This window comes from Cyprinodon tularosa, unplaced genomic scaffold (genome assembly GCF_016077235.1).
Source record: "Cyprinodon tularosa strain WSP-4 unplaced genomic scaffold, ASM1607723v1 ctg197, whole genome shotgun sequence".
NCBI classification, from domain to species: domain Eukaryota; kingdom Metazoa; phylum Chordata; class Actinopteri; order Cyprinodontiformes; family Cyprinodontidae; genus Cyprinodon; species Cyprinodon tularosa.
In genome coordinates this window covers 2,020,352-2,040,934 of record NW_024038720.1, presented here as the reverse complement: position 1 = coordinate 2,040,934, position 20,583 = coordinate 2,020,352, and the positions used below count along the sequence as shown (strand labels likewise).

The window sequence follows — 20,583 nt, the reverse complement described above, 5'->3', positions numbered from 1 at the left end:
GCCTGAAACATGGCACTGTGATACCTCTAACAATACAGACACAAGCTATTCTGAATTAGAGTAATTCTGACATATCTGTAAATGTTCTTGCCCTCTTAGTCCCTGCCTTTAATATATATTTTTTTCTCAGCAATTAATTAACACTCGTAACTTGTAAAGACCCATTTTTGTTAATGCTACTGGCCTCTAGTAAAATGTCTTCTTCCTTGACTCTCTTCTTTATGTGACAATGTCAGGGTTTGGTTGTGGTTTGAGGACCCAAATGCAGAGGCAGAGAGGCTGAGGAGATTTCTTGCAGTTTAATTGATGAACAGTAAACAAAGGCAGGAATCCAAAAATCCAACTTAAAATGTAAAGCAAACCAGAACCATGGAGACATGAGGGTAAACCGAACATGAGGAGCCAGGCAGAGACGAGGTAGGAAGAAAACAGCATTGAGAAACCAGCAATGATAAGAAACCAACAAGGAATGACAGCAGAGGCAGAGTATATATAGCTGACTGAGACAAAGGCGGGGCTAACGAGCAGATAAGGAGCACGTGTTAGAGGAGGCTACGAGGAAGCCAAGGTAAAAGGAAAACACACACAAGAGGGTACCACAGGACAACTAAGAAAAACCTGACCACTAAAATATATCTAGAAAGTACAACAAAATAGGAATTAAACCAATAAAACTAGAACACATGGAGCAAAGTAAAGCATAACAGAACCAAGACCATGAAAGACAATAAATATTTCCTTTAAATTTGTGGAAAGAAGTAATTAACACACCTTGTACATAAAAAAAATAAAGACAGTTGAGTGCAATTCCAAGAATGAACAAGGCAAAGCAACTTTATTTCTATAGCACAATTCAGTACAGAGGCAAATCAAAGTACTTTATTTTAATTAAGCAATACAATGGACGTAAGACAAAAGCAGAATAAAGTAAGTACAGATAAAAACATGATAAAAGCAGGTAGTAAAGTAAATAAAATCGCTGGAATGCAAACTTAAACTAATTATACCTCAGATAACAGTTTAACTTCATCAGTCAGAGACAGAGTTTTTAACTTTTATGTAAAAGAACTCAGGTTTTCAGCCCTTTTAGGGTCTTTTGGGAGTTTGCTCCAGATAAGTAGGGGATAGGATAAATGCTGCTTCTTTGTATATTGTTCTATGTCTGGGTGTACAGAGTACCAAAGGACCTAATTGTCAGGCTCAGAGCTGAAGGATCCAGTAATCAAGGTGGACAAACAGAATTCTCACAACGTTTATTGACGACAGGATCAGAGTAAGCAGTATCGGCATCTAAGGCAGGAACCTCTGCGAATGGAAACAACAGGGTATGTATTTCTGGAAGTGAATAATCAAAAACGTGTGATTCACTTACCTGGTCTTATAGTTCAGTTGGAATCCAGAGATAATGGATAGTTCCAGCTGGCTGGCTGCCAAAACAGTGCGTCGGTCGCCACACAGAGAGTCCCAGATGCGGATGTATTGGTGATTCGAGGACAGGGAAGGAATCAGAACAGAGCAGACGAATGTAGGCAGGATGATCTGGAGGGAGAAGGCAAAGCCAATGTCAGTGACACGGTCAGTTGTATTGAGGTGCTGATCCATTCAGTGATTTTTATACTAACAGAAGGATTTTAAAGTCTATTCTCTGGCAATGGATCCAGCGTAAGGACTTCAGAACCAGGCTGATGTGCTCAACAAGCCAAAACAACTTAACATTCGATAAACAAGGTGCAGCACTGGTAAGAGAGATTCGGAGGGGCAAAAAAGCCAAATGCTTAAACAACTTAATACGAGTCCAAAAAAGGTTCAATACAAACCACTGGACATTGACGTTTCCCCTCCCATCCAGAAAGCTTTCTCAATTCAAAATGTCTGGAGTAGCTCCAGGCTTTTAGTAAAAGTGTCATGCCTGGCTTTGTCTGGCATAGGAACATTACTTCTGTGGTAATCCAAATGGTTTTGGATTTGATGACAGACAAAGACATTTGATTTCATGGATGTGATTCTGGCAGAGCGGCTGCACCATGTGACAGTTCTTAACATTGTATTCTTGCAAGACAGTCTGGGGTCATGCAGGTAGGATGGTCTTCCTGCGCATGAGTGGGTTCACTTCAGGAACCCTGGTTTCCTCCCAAAGTCCAACAACATAGCTGTTGAATTTATTATTCTTGCTAAATTGCCATAAGGTGTGAGTGTGAATGTGTGTACTCTTGTTTTAGAATAAGACCTAAGACCAGTTTCAGTTTTTAATCTTTGGAGTGGGGCGATTTTTATAAAGCAAGGGCATTTAGATGGTAAGGTTTGGGACTAAGGTGTGAAATGGGTTTAATTGAGGGTTAGTCTCAGTTAGTCTCAGTCTCAGTTATGTAGTTAGATTTAGGGCTATATTTATGGTAAGGGTATAGGAAGGGTTCAAAATGAGAGTCAACACATGGTCCTTATTATAAATAGCAAGATGAGAGTGGGTGTGTTTAAATGCTTTTGTGTCTTTGTGTCCATGTGATGGAATTGTGCAGTATACAAAGGTTACAACCATGTTTGTTGTATGTATAGAAGAGCAGTTTTGTGTAGAAAGAGTAAAGTAGTAAGTGCTGAGAAAACAACATCTTGGGATGTCAGTGCCTGGGATTAGTGAGGCTGTTGTGAATCTTCACATCCTTACCAGTATAGCTGCCCAAGCCAGATGTTCACAGACTAGTTGGAGCTGCCATTGCTGGGCCCATCAACACATTGGAACCTACAGATTAGGAAGATTAAGATTAAGGATATCATAAATGTAAAGTGAAAATGCAAATGAATCATTTTTGAAATATAGTGTAAATATAAATAGATATAAAATATGAATGGTATATATGTTTTGAAAAGATTAATTTAAGACTTGTCATTAATCTTGAAGCTAAATATTTAAGAGCTAAAATGTACTCAGTTTTAAAAAGACAGGATTATGTAATCTTACGTGTAAAATCAGCCTGCTTTCTAAATTGATGGATTAAAAAGGCTTCCGATTCCTTTGTGAACATGTGACCATTCTTTAGATGCTCCAAGAAGGAAGACTTACTTCCTTTTGAATAACAAAGCAAATGACTCTGCCTCACATACGTCTTTTTGGTAAGTGTGAAGTGTTTTGATGCCACAGAAGCATGTAAATATTGAAACACGTCACCATGTGCTGTGGGAGGGAGAGACAAAAGCCGCAAGCCAAGAGTGGTATACATATTTTACCTGTGAGAAAACCGAACAAATATTGAATAAATATTTCAAGTGTCAGGTGGCTCTAAATGATGTGTCTGAGTGGAGCATCATAACTTCAATAAAACAGTGAGCCAGACGGTTTTCAGTAAAGCCCTGGCACCTTTTCCAGTAATTTGTCTCACAGGCACATCTGGGAGTGAATTCTCCTCCGGAAATTACCAGCATTTCCTTTGTGATGCGCTTCCTTTTTTTATTAATTCTCTTAAGCAGTTTTTTCTTTTCCTTTTCCACTTTCATGCATTTAAAACCTAGAACCCCATCACTGAACAGACATTGCTGCCAGTTTTGTGAACATGATTAAAACAGCTGTTCTGAGACTGTGAATGATACAAGCTCCTTGTAGCTACAAGAGGAAAGAGGAAGTAATATTTCCTAATGCTGGGACGCTTGAGAGATACAGGAGGTCTCATTATCTCCCAAAACGCTTGAGGCTTTCCAATGTTCTCACCTTACACCCACAGCTGACCTATGACTCACCAGCCCCTCTATCCTCATAGTAAACCTTTATTACATTACCTTAATCGTGAAGCATCATGTCGAAAGGTTGGAGGGCGAATAGTTGGCTTCTCATGATTTATTTATCCCCTCACTTCTTACAAATGACGCATGCACGACTTGCATCTAGCCTCTTTGGTAAAATACTGCACATGCTATGCATTCTTCCAGCGTGATTTATGAAAGGAAGCAGATCACTTTCATTTATACTTAGCAGACTGTGGTGTGGGCCAAGTTCTGAGCATGACAGAACACAGGCATATTCAGAGGCTGACGTCAGTTCATCGAGGTACTGAATGGAATGGCTTCTCTAATAGACCTGGTATGTATTCTGCAAAATATATTGTGGTGTTCCTGATAAACATTGAAATATTCAATCCAAATAGGACTCAAAAAAATAAACAATGAACCCAGTCATTGCCTGTATCTATATATATGTCTCTGTGTGTGTGTTAATATTGACGTATTTTCATTCCCTTTAAAATTTTCCTAATTAAGTAAAAAACTATCCTGGAGTATGATGAACAAAAAGTTTTCACGTTCAGCCAACAGGCTTAATAAGTATATCTAAATATATCTGAATAATAAAAAGTTTCAGTTTGCTGTTATATTCTTCTCACTTAGCTGTATTTGGATCGAAAGGGTTAAGAAAATTAATACATTTTGAACCATATAAGTATAAGGACTCAGTATTAACAAACATATTAATATCTGGTCATAATAAAATATGTCAAATATTGAACAGGTGTGTCATTACAAATTTCATATCTTTATGATTTATTTCCTATAACTAGAAGCCTTGGTTACATTAACTTTATTTACAATGCACATAAATGATAAATAAGAAAAGTAAATCCTAAAATTCTGTTGGGAGCTGGAGAAAATCCCATCTTTCTCCAGCAGAGTCCGCCGTGGATCCTCTGAGGGAGCCTCCTGCACAGGTGCAGCTCATCAAGATCATCAGATGATCCACTACATAAGCTGTCTTCAGACCTTGCCTCAACGCCGCAGTGTTGTTCCAGTTGGTCAGCGCTAAAGCCTTGATCTCAGTGATTATCTCCATGACTCTAATCCCTAGTTGGATTCTAACCTCTGTTTCTGTGCCTCTAGGAAACTCGTGCTTCCTCCGTGAAAGCTCTGGAAGAGCTAACCTGCCGAGCCGACCCTCAGAGCCAAACCCTGAAGATCCTCAGACAACCTCCAAGCAGCTCTGGGCTAGAGCTGGGAAACCAATGCCAAGGTCTGCTCAAACTAGACGTGAGACGCTGAAGCAGCTAACGGACTCTGCTACTAAATCCTTCTCCAGAACCAACAGTGACTCTCCCAAAGAGAACCTCAAGAACCCTCAAGGTACTATCTGTGCTTCATTGGAAACCAGGCCCCGTCAACAGTCCTTAACTGTGCTGTCTCTCACGCAGACTCCGGTGAAACCAGAATCCAGGCCCGAACCAGCCTTCTGCATATTCAGTGTGATTGTGCAAATAAACTTGTTAAACTTTTCATCCTGTGTCCGTCAGTGGTGTTCTGCATCTTTGGGTCTCCATTAGAGAACCGATCATGACAGAACACTGCGGCCAAACTCAAGGCCCAGCAGATCACCTCACCCGTCGTTTGGACGAGCAGGAAGCTCTTCTCCAAGGACAAACCCAAACGCTTCGTGAGTTATACCATCTTGTTGGATCTCATAATCAAATGCTACAGAGTTGCTCTAATTTTCTGAATGGAGCTAACGCTACATCCGCACAGCAACAATTTCCGGGTCCAGTTCCTCCCCCGAGCTCACAACCTGTGACGTCATCAGAGTTCCATCCTAGTCTCCCAGAAAGATTCTCTGGTAACATGAAAGATTGTAAGGGATTCCTATTCCAGTGCCGGCTGATTTTTCTGAACTCTCCTGGTTGTTTTTCTACAGATTACAAGAAGATAACGTTCATTCTCTCTCAGTTAACAGGAAGAGCTTTAGAATGGGCTCAGGCAAGATTTGCCATCGACGACGGTTTAAATTGCCGTTTTTCTGACTTCATTGCTGAATTTCCCAGGTTTTTAACCAGGAGACAGACCAAACGATTGATTCCAGAGCTCTTTTCAACCTTAAACAAGGTAATTCTTCAGTGGCAGATTTTTCAATTAACTTCCGGGTAAAAGCGGCAGCTTCCGGATGGAACCAGAGCGCTCTAAAAGGAGCATTTTTCATGGCTTTAAATGAACAAATCAAAGATGAACTTGCTACCCTCGATGAACCAGCCTCCCTCGAAGATTTAATTCGTCTCTCCATCAGATTAGATAACAGAATTCGAGCCAGAAACAGCTCTAAGAAGCAAGGTAACTTTTCCTCTGCCTCTCATAACATGGCTGTTCTCTCTCCCTCTACAGAGCAGATGCCCACACAGAGATCTAAGCCCCAGTCTCTATCATTGCCTGTTCAGGCCTCTCATTCAGGCGAAAGGGATTATGAGCCTATGCAGGTGGGACACACTAGGCTCTCTCCTGAGGAGAGACAGAGGCGTTTTCTAGGAAAACTTTGTATCTACTGTGGTGAGAGTGGCCACTTTATCGCCTCCTGCCCGGCAAAATCAAAAGCCGGGGCCCGCCAGAGGATATGAGGAGTCTGGCGGGCCATATAAATTCAATTAAATCTCCTTGACTGTTGCTGCCAGCCACCCTTTTCTGTAATAACCAGAGTCTCTCCTTCTCCGCCTTCATCGACTCAGGCTGTGAGCATAATCTAATCGACTCAGACCTCGTCCAGCAGCTCCAGATTAAAACCGTTCCCCTGTCTCAGCCTCTCAGTGAGTCCGCCATAGACGGAAAGAGACTTCATCGTGTTACCCACCAAACCCAGCCCCTTGAGCTACTTTTGTCAGGTAACCACCGAGAAACTATCACCTTCTTTGTGTTTCCCTCTGCATGTTCCCCCCTGGTCCTCGGATTCGAGTGGTTGGAGAAGCATAACCCTCACATCAATTGGACCAAACGTCTCCTGGAATCATGGTCTACTACGTGCCACGAAACATGCCTTCGTTCTGCTGCCCCGATGTTGGGGCCTCCTAGAGGTGGGGGGGAGATGGACTCTCCTGACCTTTCTTCAGTTCCCTCTGAGTACCACGACTTAGCCCCCGTCTTCAGTAAGGTCAGTGCGACGTCCCTACCTCGACATAGACCATACGATTGTGCCATAGAACTTTTACCTGGTGCTCCTCTTCCAAGCAGCAGATTGTATAACATTTCCAAACCAGAAAGAGAGACTATGGAGAAATACATCAACGAATCATTGGCTGCTGGAATAATCCGTCCTTCATCCTCTCCCCTGGGCGCCGGTTTCTTCTTCGTGGGCAAGAAGGATGGTTCCCTGAGGCCATGCATTGACTATCGAGGTTTGAACCAAATTACAATTAAAAACAAATACCCACTGCCTCTTCTCGCCTCAGCCTTTGAACCAGTGCAGGGTGCAACTGTCTTTACCAAGCTGGATTTAAGAAACGCTTATCACCTCCTCAGAATACGAGAGGGTGATGAATGGAAGACTGCCTTTAAGACACCCTTGGGCCAATTTGAATACCTGGTGATGCCTTTTGGTCTGACTAACGCCCCAGCCTGTTTCCAAGCCCTTGTTAATGATGTTCTCAGAGATTTCCTCAACGTGTTTGTGTTTGTTTACATTGATGACATTCTCATCTATTCCAAGGATCTCCACGAACACAAGAGACATGTCCGTCTCGTTCTACAGAGACTACTGGAGAATAAGCTGTTCGTGAAAGCCGAGAAATGCGAATTTCATCAGTCTTCAGTCACCTTTCTGGGGTTTGTGCTCGAGGGCGGCCAGGTAAAACCTTCTGAGGACAAGATCAAGGCAGTCCTAGATTGGCCAGTTCCAGAGAATCGAAAGCAACTACAGAGGTTTTTAGGTTTTGCTAACTTCCATCGTCGGTTCATAAGGAACTATAGCCAAACCGCCCTTCCATTAACCTCACTAACGTCTTCCAAACGAACTTTTCAGTGGACCCCCAAGGCCCAAGCTGCATTCGAGAAATTAAAATCCATGTTTTCCAGAGCACCTGTACTAATTCAACCTGATCCTTCAAAACAATTCATCCTTGAGGTGGACGCTTCAGATTCCGGTGTTGGAGCTGTTCTTTCTCAGAAACTCGATTCAGATCAAAGAATACACCCTTGTGCCTTTTTTTCCCGTAAGCTCTCCTCAGCTGAACAAAACTATGATGTGGGTGATTGTGAGCTCCTGGCAATCAAACTGGCGTTGGAGGAATGGAGGCATTGGCTGGAGGGAGCTGAGCATCCGGTCCTTGTGTGGACTGACCACAAAAATCTGGCTCACATCCAGTCAACCAAACAGGCTAACCCTCGCCAATCCAGGTGGTCCATCTTTTTCTCCCGATTTAATCTTATTATCACCTACAGACCCGGATCCAAGAACGTGAAGCCCGATTCTCTCTCTCGTCTCTACTCCGTCGATCATCCTGAGACACCTGAACCTGTTCTCCCAGCCTCATGCACCGTAGGAGTGGTCAACTGGGAGATAACGGACCTAATCAACTCAGCCCTAGCCACCGAACCAGATCCAGGTACCGGTCCGTCTAATCGCACATATGTCCCTTCTTCTGTCAGGTCCCGTCTGATCCAGTGGATGCATGCCGCAAAATTCTCCGCTCATCCAGGAGTGAGTAGGACTGTCGCTCTAATCTCCAGGCGCTTCTGGTGGCCTACGCTCCATCGAGACGTTAAAGAGTATGTGTTGGCCTGTCCCACATGTGCTCGTAATAAGGCCTCACATCAACCTCCTTCTGGTCTCCTTCAACCACTACCTGTTCCCTCGCGTCCATGGTCCCACATAGCCATTGATTTCGTCACCGGTCTCCCTGTCTCCCGAGGTATGTCCACCATACTAACCATTGTCGACCGTTTCTCTAAGTCTTGCCATCTAGTTCCCCTGAGAAAACTTCCCACGGCCTTCCAGACAGCCCAGCTTCTAATTAAACATGTTTTCCGGCTTCATGGCATCCCCCAGGAGATTCTATCGGACAGAGGTCCCCAATTCATATCCCAGGTATGGAAGGCTTTTTGTTCTGCTCTCGGCTGCAAACCATCTCTCACCTCAGGTTACCATCCTCAAACGAATGGCCAGACCGAGCGTATGAACCAGCATCTGGAATCCACCCTCCGCTGTCTAACATCAAATAACCCGGTGGATTGGAGCCAATACCTTCCATGGATAGAATATGCATCCCCTCAAGGGGATGTCTCGAAAACTTTCCCCGAGATTCATAGGCCCATTCAAGATTTCACGTGTTATCAACCCATCAGCTGTCCGTCTCCAACTTCCTCCTTCCCTCCGAATCCACCCGACCTTCCACGTCTCCCAGATCAAACCTGTTTCCTCGAGCCCTCTGTGCCCGCCATCCGACTCCCCACCACCCGCCCTGGAAGTCGATGGCCATCCGGCCTTCACGGTCCGCCGCATAGTAGACTCCCGTCGACGAGGTCGCGGATGGCAGTACCTCGTCGACTGGGAGGGCTGCGGACCGGAGGATCGTCAGTGGGTCCCAGGCTCGTACATCCTCGACCCTGCCCTCATCGAGGAGTACGAGCGTTCCTGTCCTTCCACTTCCTCCGGACCGCCAAGGAGCGGTCGTTGAGGGGGGGGTACTGTTGGGAGCTGGAGAAAATCCCATCTTTCTCCAGCAGAGTCCGCCGTGGATCCTCTGAGGGAGCCTCCTGCACAGGTGCAGCTCATCAAGATCATCAGAGGATCCACTACATAAGCGGTCTTCAGACCTTGCCTCAACGCCGCAGTGTTGTTCCAGTTGGTCAGCGCTAAAGCCTTGATCTCAGTGATTATCTCCATGACTCTAATCCCTAGTTGGATTCTAACCTCTGTTTCTGTGCCTCTAGGAAACTCGTGCTTCCTCCGTGAAAGCTCTGGAAGAGCTAACCTGCCGAGCCGACCCTCAGAGCCAAACCCTGAAGATCCTCAGACAACCTCCAAGCAGCTCTGGGCTAGAGCTGGGAAACCAATGCCAAGGTCTGCTCAAACTAGACGTGAGACGCTGAAGCAGCTAACGGACTCTGCTACTAAATCCTTCTCCAGAACCAACAGTGACTCTCCCAAAGAGAACCTCAAGAACCCTCAAGGTACTATCTGTGCTTCATTGGAAACCAGGCCCCGTCAACAGTCCTTAACTGTGCTGTCTCTCACGCAGACTCCGGTGAAACCAGAATCCAGGCCCGAACCAGCCTTCTGCATATTCAGTGTGATTGTGCAAATAAACTTGTTAAACTTTTCATCCTGTGTCCGTCAGTGGTGTTCTGCATCTTTGGGTCTCCATTAGAGAACCGATCATGACAAATTCCATCTCCCCCTTTTTTCAGACCCAGTTTAGTTACTGTTGGATAAAGTTAAATCTTGTCAGAAAATGGAGGAGAAATACATTTTCAACATGTGTTGTAACACATTTAGCCCCTTATGTCAATAACGAGCCAAGGTATTTATAAATGCAAAGAAAAACTATACAAATAAGAAGAAAGTAGTTCACATGCAAGAACAGCCAACTGGTCAAAGGACCAACTCTTAAGATATGAAATTCAGATTTTCTGTCAAGCTAATTTATTTCTAGATTCTACATAAACTTCACTGCAACATTTAACCTCGGATAACTAATTCAACAAGATCAAGACCCTTATAGAGAGATTGATATGCTACCTAATGGGGAAAATTACTGCTGCAAAGAAATGCTTTAGATTTAGTGACAGTGACAAGGATGCTTACTTTTTTGGAAAACTGCGGTGGATTTGGAACTGTATGTTATTGATGAAAATATTACTAAGCTGACTGATCAACAACGGCTCATATTATAGAGTTATACATAATTCAAGGAAAATGTAAATGCAAATTTAGTGAAGCAATATAAAGCAACCTGTCCTGATATTGAGATAATTAAAGCAGATACAGACAGAAATAGAAGCGAATAACAAATTAAGTGTCCACAAAGTTTTGTAACTCAAAAAAATGCCAAATTTTTTACAAAGTTTTAAAGCTTAGAGTCACTAACTGCTAAAATGTCCTGGTCGCTGCCAACAAACTACCCTTTTTCAACTAACTCCATAGTAGATTAATATGCAGGTGATATAGAAAACACACTAAAATCATTTTATTTAAACTAAACATAATCAAGAGCAATCAAGCAAAATGATGAATTATAACATTAAAGAATTGGGAACCTTTTAGAGTAGCATTAAAGACATAAGCTTGACCCAGCAGAGGAAGTATGACAGCATGAGTCAACTACATTTCTGTATCTAAACACAATACTTTTATAAGAACAAATATTGTGCCGGATGAGAATGTTCTACCCATTAAACATCTAACAATGAAAAAGAAGCAGACAACAAGCTTCTAAACCATAATCATGGCTTTTTAAACATTATCTGTTTTAGACTGCTGACCAGTTTAAGAGAGCCACAGTCTAATGTACACAATATAATAGAGCATTTTATGCAGCAATTAGTCCATCTGTTGGGATCCAAGGTTTGCCCTCCAGAGGGCGGTGTGGATCCCATTCTGTAGCTTCTGTTTCTGTTTGTATCCCTCCCTGTGGGCTTCTGTTTCTGTTGGGATCCAGAGGTTTGCCCACCAGAGGGCGCCATGATCCTCTCCTGGGAGCTGGTTCTCAGCGCACAGCTGTTTCCTATCAGCTCTGCTGATTAACCGCTCACCATATAAGCTGTGTTACAGCTTCCCTCTGAGCCGGATCGTAGCCATGGGTTTCCAAGCCTTGCCACGTTCTCCCATGCTCTGCCATGTGCTGCCTTGCCATGCTCTTCCATGCCATTGCCATGCCTGCCTGAATCTGCTTATCTGTGCCTGTTAAACCCAGTCTGTCTGAACCAGCGAACCAGTGAGTTTGAGCTTGTTTATCTGTCCCTGAGTTAACCTGTGCTCTGTCTTCTCTGCCTTCCAGGGCAGAACCCTGTGTGCCACTAATAAATATTGGACTTTAATCCTGCCTCAGTGTCGGTGGAGTTCTGCATCCTTGGGCTAGCAAACCAACCACGTATCATGACAGAACGATCCGGACAACAGACTAGCCCAGCAGACTCCCAGCACGCTCACCTGGTGAGGCCCGCTCAGCGCCGTCCGCTACCTCCCGGGTGGGAGGCGCTTCGTCGTCACTATGATGAGCTGGTGGCTGCCTTTGCCCCTGAGTTAGCCCCTGAGTTAGCCCCGAGCCGTCTAGAGACCCCTAAGCCTGCTCGGATTCTTCCGCCAGCATCAGTCCGGTGGGAGGAGGTGATCCGGAAGCGGGAGATGGAGCGGCGCCGACGTAAAGAGGAGTTGGATCGCCAATGGGAAATGTGGTGTCGCCAACGTGATGAGGAGCGGGATCGCTGGAATCGGGAGTATAGGGGTAATCTGGAGACCCTTTGGCGTTCTATGCGCTGTTCGCCGCCTCCTCCGGAACCACAATCGGTGGTCACCTCTCCTCCTGATGCGAAGCTGCAATGGGCGGCTTCTTCTGTTCCTGACCGGGAGCCGCAATCAGCAGGCTCCTCTGTTCCTGACCGGGGTCCGCAACCAGCGGGCTCTCCTGTACCTGATGTGAAGCCGCAATGGGCGGCCTCTTCTGTTCCTGATCCGGAGCCGCATTCTGCAGCCTCCTGGGTTCCTGTGGAGCCACAGTCGGTGGTCTCCCCTGCTCCAGGGGTGGAGCTGCAGTCGGCGGCTTCCCCTGAGCCTCCTCCTGAGCTGCAGTCGACGCTTTCCTCTGAGCCTCCTCCTGGGCTGCAGTCGACGCTTTCCTCTGAGCCTTCCCCTGAGCCACAGTCGTCGCTTGCTGCTGAGCCTGTTGCTGTGTCGCTGAAGCTGAGACGGCGTCCTCCTCGACGCTTCCCGCAGCAGCTGAGTCGGCGTTTACCTCGACGCTTCCCGCAGCAGCTGAGTCGGCGTTTACCTCGACGCTCCCCGCAGCAGCTGAGACGGCGTCCTTCTCGTTGCTCCCCGCAGAAGCAGAGACGGCGTCCTCCTCGACACTCCCCGCAGCAGCTGAGTCGGCGTTCACCTCGACGCTCCCCGCAGCAGCTGAGACGGTGTTCTCCTCGTTGCTCCCCGCAGAGGCAGAGACGGCGTCCAACTCGGAGCTTCCTACAGCAGCAGAGAAGGCGCCCTCCTCCATGGCCCCTGCAGCTTCTGAGATGCCAGTCGCACGGCCGGCCACCTGAGACTCTGTCCTGCTGCCGGTCACACGGCCGGCCACCTGAGACTCTGTCCTGCTGCCGGTCACACGGCCGGCCACCTGAGACTCTGTCCTGCTGCCGGTCACACGGCCGGCCACCTGAGACTCTGTCCTGCTGCCGGTCACACGGCCGGCCACCTGAGACTCTGTCCTGCTGCCGGTCACACGGCCGGCCACCTGAGACTCTGCCCTGCTACCGGCCCCTCGGCCGGTCACCTGAGACTTTCTCTGTCCTCGCCCACCCTAGGTGGGTTGTTTTGAGTTTTGGTCCCTGTTGTTTTTTGTGCCTGGCCCCCCGTGCCTGTTTCCCCCTCTGTTCGCCCTAGGTGGGTTGTTTTGGTTTCTGGTTTTTTGTTTTTGGGCGTCTGGTATCCGCCCTTGAGGGGGGGGGTACTGTTGGGATCCAAGGTTTGCCCTCCAGAGGGCGGTGTGGATCCCATTCTGTAGCTTCTGTTTCTGTTTGTATCCCTCCCTGTGGGCTTCTGTTTCTGTTGGGATCCAGAGGTTTGCCCACCAGAGGGCGCCATGGATCCTCTCCTGGGAGCTGGTTCTCAGCGCACAGCTGTTTCCTATCAGCTCTGCTGATTAACCGCTCACCATATAAGCTGTGTTACAGCTTCCCTCTGAGCCGGATCGTAGCCATGGGTTTCCAAGCCTTGCCACGTTCTCCCATGCTCTGCCATGTGCTGCCTTGCCATGCTCTTCCATGCCATTGCCATGCCTGCCTGAATCTGCTTATCTGTGCCTGTTAAACCCAGTCTGTCTGAACCAGCGAACCAGTGAGTTTGAGCTTGTTTATCTGTCCCTGAGTTAACCTGTGCTCTGTCTTCTCTGCCTTCCAGGGCAGAACCCTGTGTGCCACTAATAAATATTGGACTTTAATCCTGCCTCAGTGTCGGTGGAGTTCTGCATCCTTGGGCTAGCAAACCAACCACGTATCATGACACCATCATTGACCAAAATTAAGAGGCAAGAGTAACACTTTTAAATGTTGTATTTTTTTCAAGAAAAAGGGATTGGAAAAACAAAGGACTATAAAGCTAATAACATAACACGATATTAATGAAGATAAAACACTTTGGGGCTAAATTAATTTATCAATGATGGTTTATACTTTAAGGGACCATAAGCTTCACACCATGAGCTCATTTGAAAATGTGTGTTTGGGACCCAAATATATGCACACAGTCGACTGATAAGAGACAGAGAGAAACTAAAGGAATGATTGGCTGGACATAAACTAAAATCACAAGGATCATGAACTAAACGACCAGTGCAGAAAATAATAAAAGCCCTCTTTGTCATCACAGTCTCTTCCTACTAACAATAGAGGGGCTTAAGCAAAACAAAACAGTTCAGAGATTTGAAATTGCCAAAAGCCTGGCACTATGAGGAACAACACTGAGTAGTTGAAGGGACACACATTGGAGATCAGAAAGCTGGGCCAGTGTCTGCAAAGATCCACAGGAAGCCTTTTGAGAAGAAAAGGATATTCAGATAAGGTTAGATTGTCCTAGTAGAAAAACAGAAATAGTGTTTGTTTTTCCTTAACTGAATCTGAGACTGAGATGGAACCGCTTGCCCCCCCCTCTTTAGAGATAGGACAAATGAGGCATAGTCTCCTTACTTCCTTATTCGGAGAGATGACTTAAGACAGAGGCAGGTTGTTCTAAATTTCTTGTTGTAGAAAATAATAATTCGAGAAGGAGCCCTGAGCCAAAAGAACTCTCAATTTAAGCAGACAGAAATTCTCTGGTTTCCTTTTTGGAGTCTCTGAGGCAAAGCCTGAGAAATAAACTGACATGGGGGGAATAAAAGCAAAGACAAAGAGATCGCAATTGGAGAACCTTAATCATCGTAATACATTTAGCAAATCTTCAGTTTAAATATATAATAGTAATACAGTAACTATTTTAGCTGTAACTGACATAACTATGTAACTATAACATTATATCATCTAATGATCCAGAGGAAATCATTCTTTGAGTTTTTTTCAAAAACTATAGTCAGATATCACTCATCCCTCCATTTCTTACATTTAGATTCTTTATATGAAATTATTCTTCATAAACTAAATGAGCAACTGCAAACTCCCAGATTTATTTGATAGGTAACATCGATAATTGTGTAACATTGATGAATGTGATCATAAGTCCATCCAGGGTGAGATAAGGTGAAAGCTCCCAGTGTGGAGGTCCAACATATGAAACATCGATTGCTTAAAAATGCAATTTTAGAGCCTATTACAAACAAAAGATTTTCTTTTGGTTTCTAAAAATTGAGATTATTCAAACACCCACCTACTGCAGGTAAAACGTTATGCATTAAGAATACTGGAATTAATTAATTTATATAATCATAATTATATTATGTTATAATACATTGACATACTGGATAATATTTATAGCAGCTTTCATTATTTGAATGATTTAGCAATCTGTCAAAATTGAAATTTTAAATAGTTATTTTCCTTATTAATTATCTGTGACGTGAATCACCCCTTGGATTTGGAGTTAAGAGGTATGCTAACTATAATTATTTCTAAAAAATAAGTGCAACCCAAATGAGACGACAAGGGATGTAGTAGTCCTTGTGGACCACCTGAGCTGCACAGGCCTGTTCTTGTTTCTGAAAACAAGAGTTTTTCATCTCAGCCAGAGGCCACAGTCTCCATTTTCCCTATTTCCAAGCAACTCTTCCGCTGATGACTCATCCCCCCTGCCTTATTACAAGGAGCAGCTCTCATTCTCCATTGTACTTCAGTTCACACACCTTATAATGAAATTGAGATGCCAATGCAAAAGGTAGAATTTGTAATAAATGATTTTCAAATGTTCCTGAATATTTGTTTACACCACAGAAACACTGTCATATGATGATTACATGCATATTTCTTGAAGAAATTTGCTGAAAATGTCAATTTGTGTGGCAACAAAGACAAATATGCTCAGCATACAACGCATCTGACATGAATATAAGTGTTTCTAAAGCTCATTATAGCAGGTGCTTGACTATGCCTTTTAGACAGACCTAGAATTGTATATCGGTGCTATTTTGGGGATGGTTGATTTGTTACTCAGATCAAAACAAGGTTGGAAAAATATGAAAAGCCAGAGGTGTTCCCAGAATCAAAGCCGTGCTGTTGTCTGTGCCCCACAGAAGTTGACGCATACTATCTATATATGTTGCACAGCTGCTGAAAATCGTAGTTTTTCAGCAGTTTTTCGCAGTCAAACATACAAATATATTCTTCTATAAAAGATACAACAAAACATATGGAACAGGCATTTTACTATTTATAAACCAATCACCTTTACTATTGTATAATTAAAAATGCATATCTTTATTTGTCATATAATCCTTTACAGTGCAATCATCCTTTACAATCATACACTGAAAACTCTTGCAAAAGTCAGGAACTCTGAACTTGGTTAGTATCACAAGGTAAAATAAAGCAAAACCATAATCTTTTAAGTTGTTGTTTAACCTAAATCTAAATCTATGTAACATAAAAAGCCAGTTCACATAATACAACAAAAATGTCCCTAAAATGAAGAAAGAGATAGAAATGTTTAATTGCTATGTATAACTCAGTATTTATATGTGAGGCATTTACAACACTTGATCAAACTCTAAAAAAAGAAGCGGTCCTATTTTAATCAAGACACAAGTCCAAAACCGCAACAAACATTGCGAGAGGCATGTTTATCTTACTTTAAAGAATGATGTGTTTTCAGTTGTCACTGCAGCAACACTGCAACTCCCTGTCTCTAGACTATAATATTATAAATACTAACTTTTGGCTGTGATTATTACATCGTATGTACGATTGTACGCTAAACTACATTATTGTTTTTGGAGTTAAATACTGTATATTCCCTGGGAAAAATAGCTGTTCAGATTCTGCAGATATTTTTTTGGGACAAATGTAGCTTTGCTTATGACTTGTACTGAATCTGCTGCAGTCTCTCACTGCAATCTAATATTAAAAGTCAGTAAGTCAGTCTGACAATAGGCATGACAAATCTCAACAGAGAGGCGGGAGTCTACGGTTTTGACAAAATTACCCATAATGTTGCACTGTTTTTTTCACCGTTTTTTTTTTTTTTAACTATAACAGTCCAGACTGCAGGTGCAACAAAGCACTGTTTTAAAGAAATCCTGTTTTATTTCATGGATAAGCTGGATACCTCTTAAAAAATTAAATAACTGGCTTCTGTAAGAGGTTTTCTTGTTTGCAACACAATTGCAGTTATCTGATTGGTTCTAAACTGTTTTGGCTGATTCTGTTAGACCGGCCCTGGTCCTGCCTTTCAAATCTGGCTCTAACTTCTCCTTTCCAGACTGATATGCTGTGTATATGTGGTAAGTCAGTCTGGCAGACCAGGCTTGCTTGGCACAGTTATGTCAGATATTCAAATTAAAGAGACAATTGAAAGTTCATACCTCACCTTAGAGTAGACCTCAGGGGTGTGCTTAATTTTATATATATATTTTTTATTCTATGAAGGGAAGGGGGTCTTCATTTTTGTTGGATAAGGGTGTAGCAACCTTATGTATAATATTCACTCTTTAAATAAAAATTGGTAGCGTGACAGAGGATATACTGTACCTAGTTTTGACAGTTTTCAAATGGTTTAGGCACTCATGAAAAGGGATTTAACATAGAATGGGATTGGACTTAAAGGAAAAACAAGTCATATTTAAGAAAAATAATATTCATAAAAAATGCTATAAATGTCAGTTTGTTTTAAAGTTATTCTGCCCTCTTGTGGTATGCAATTGAAAACTACAACTTCTAGTGCAGACACATTCCTTGTGGTCATTATTTGAAATAAGACAGCTGAAACTATACACTACATCTACAGTCTGTTCTCCACTTTGTACACATCTATTATTAATGTTATACACTAGAAATAAATCACAATTTTAAAAGGCTTAGAAGAGAGTGCTAATTGCTCTCTGTGAAGGTATTAACACTTTTCTTGTTGCATTCTATTACTGGTATATGCATAGGACCCACTGTGTTCAATAGCATTTATTTTTCTTTTCCTGTATGATTTAGTCAGTGCGTGTTGGCAAGAGTCTCATAGCGAGGCCAGGGATGAGTCAGCCGGGCTGCAGTTTTGGGAGCTGGAGGTGAGAATAACACTGAGGGGAGGAGGAAGACAGGGACAGAAAGAAAACAAGCAAGAAAACATTGGAAGACGAGCAATGAGAGATCCCATTGTGTCTAAGACTGAACTTGGACACAAGTGCTTTCTCTTAAGAATTACTGGAATGCAAAATGTCTGCTAACTCCAAAAGCACCTCATTAATAGTCACCCTTGAAATGTTTAACACCATAAAATGGAGAGATGTGTTCCATACATAGATCACTTTCAACTTTGCAGATGCCTTTCCTTAATCAGTAGTCTGGGTTAGGAGCTGCTGTCATGTTCAGCGTTTATGTCATCTGCACTTTGGTATAGCAGCATGAATGTAAATGTTTCATAAAATATTTCCAATAGAATGTATAACTTGTTAGACACACTTATACACTTCCTATCATACCAGATATATGAGTCACTCTTGGAGTATTCCCTTCCATATCCAGCAAATTTCCGTCAGGATCAGATTGCATTCTCTGCCTGTATTTACACCCAGCCAGGATGACTTCATTTCCAAACATTACTGAAAATGAAACAGTTAACTCTGGAATGCATTACCCCTCCATTTGAGAAATATATTTATCCAGCAGCTTCAATTTTTTTTATCCTGAAAATAAAATCAACTGCAACCAGTTGCCTTAAAAAGACCCATTATTTGTTTTTACTATTTAATCTCTGTTGTAAAACCAGCGGTGAAGATTATTAGAGAACAAACTAACATGTGAAGACCAAGGGGCACATCAAATATTGTAGGTTAAAAGTTTTAAACAGGTCAAGTCAAAATCAAAACTTTTAAACTGTCTGTCTGTCTGTCTGTCCGTCCTACCTGCTTGCCTGCCAGGATAATCTTTTACCCTTGACAGATCAGCAGTCAATCACAGGGCTTAAGTTCATTTACTTACATTGAAATGTTTGCATTTATTTTGAATGTGTTATTTTTTTGCATGTCAGAATGGCTTTAGTTTTGATTTACTGACATAAAAGGAAACAGATTTGCACTAATCAGTACTGATACGTACACATGTGCACACACATGGTCTCGTGTTTGATCAATTTTGGGACTCACTTTCTGGAAAAATATCATGTTTTGTGGGACCGACTGCTCTTTGTGAGGCCCGATGCCTGGACCCACAAGGGGAATTGTTGTGTAAGGGTCAGAGAGCATGTTCAAGACTAAAGTGTGACTTGAGTTCAGGTTAAGGTTAGGTATGGACTCAAAATGGTTGGGTTTAGGGTAAGGGCCATGATTAAGTCCAGAATACATCAAATCCAATTTTGAGTCCGATCCGACACAAAATTGTGTGCCTCTCTCCAGCTGTCAATGGGCGAGTGGTGGGGCATAATTGGACAGGTCATCAGTCTACCGCAAGGCAACGCAGAGAAAAACAGTACAAACAACCATTCACACACACCTAAGGACAATTTAAAGAAGCATTAACCTAACAGTCATGTTTTTGGACTGGGGGAGGAAGCTTGAGTACCTGAAGAGAACCCACGCATGCAAAGGGCAAACACAGAAACTCCATGCAGAAAGATCCCCAGCCAGGACTTGAACTCAGAACCTTCTTGTTGCAAGGCAGCACCACCACCCACTGCTCCACTGTGCAGCAGCTGACCAAAAAAAGATTTAGTAAAATAGTGATCTCTTTGAGCCTCTCTATTCGTAATCAGTGTGACATTGAAAAGAAAATCGGTTTGGAGATTAAAAATTCTTACATAAGCGGTGTGTTCATGCCTTTAGGCTGTAGAAATATTTTAGATATTAATTGAAATCAGTAGAAAGGCCCTACAAAGTTAGATAGATGTATTACATGTGTGTGTGTGTGTTCATGTTTTTATTACATTGTGGGGCCAATTTTCTGGAAAACTACAGTAACTGGTTGTGTGCACCGACTGCTCTTATTGGGCTCTGATACTATTGCTGTTTCATGGTCAGGGGGTCATGTTTAAGACTAAGGTGTGACTTGAGTGTGTGGCCGGGTTAGGGTTAGATATGAAAATGTAATGGTTAGGTTTATTGTAAGGGTCATGGTTAGGCTGTAGAAATGAATGGAAGTCAATGGAAAGGTCCCTCAAAAGTTAATGTGTGTGAGTGTGTTTGTGTGTAGGTAGGGTCATGTGTTTGCTACTATGTGAAGACAATTTCCCAGAAATATGCTACATTTTTTGGAGTTATAGGTACTTGTGGGGACCAACGACAGGTCCCCATAAGGATAAGCTCTTTTCTTGGGTAGGGGGTTAGGTTTAGGACTTATGCTACATTCAGACCGCACACGCTAGAGGCAGCAGAAGCAACTAGTTTACATGTGAAGTCGATGGTTGATGCGCATCAAGGCACAGCAAAAGGTCCTGCAAAGCTTTTTGGGCAACAGGAGCAGAGTGTCTGAGCAGCTCGTCTGAGGTGCTGAAGCAGCGCGTCATGAGCTTCTGAGCATCTGGGG

The 20,583-nt window shown here is 43.3% G+C and overlaps 1 long non-coding RNA gene across 1 annotated transcript; it reads right to left on the bottom strand.

Moving 5' to 3' along the window:
* Window positions 1–1,077: 1,077 nt before the first annotated feature.
* Window positions 1,078–3,848, bottom strand: LOC119782694. Its single transcript, XR_005280698.1, has 4 exons — window positions 3,769–3,848; window positions 2,663–2,737; window positions 1,373–1,539; window positions 1,078–1,305 (listed from the first exon to the last, which is right to left on the bottom strand). It is a non-coding gene; the product is annotated as an uncharacterized LOC119782694 (long non-coding RNA).
* Between the last annotated feature and the right edge of the window lie 16,735 nt (window positions 3,849–20,583).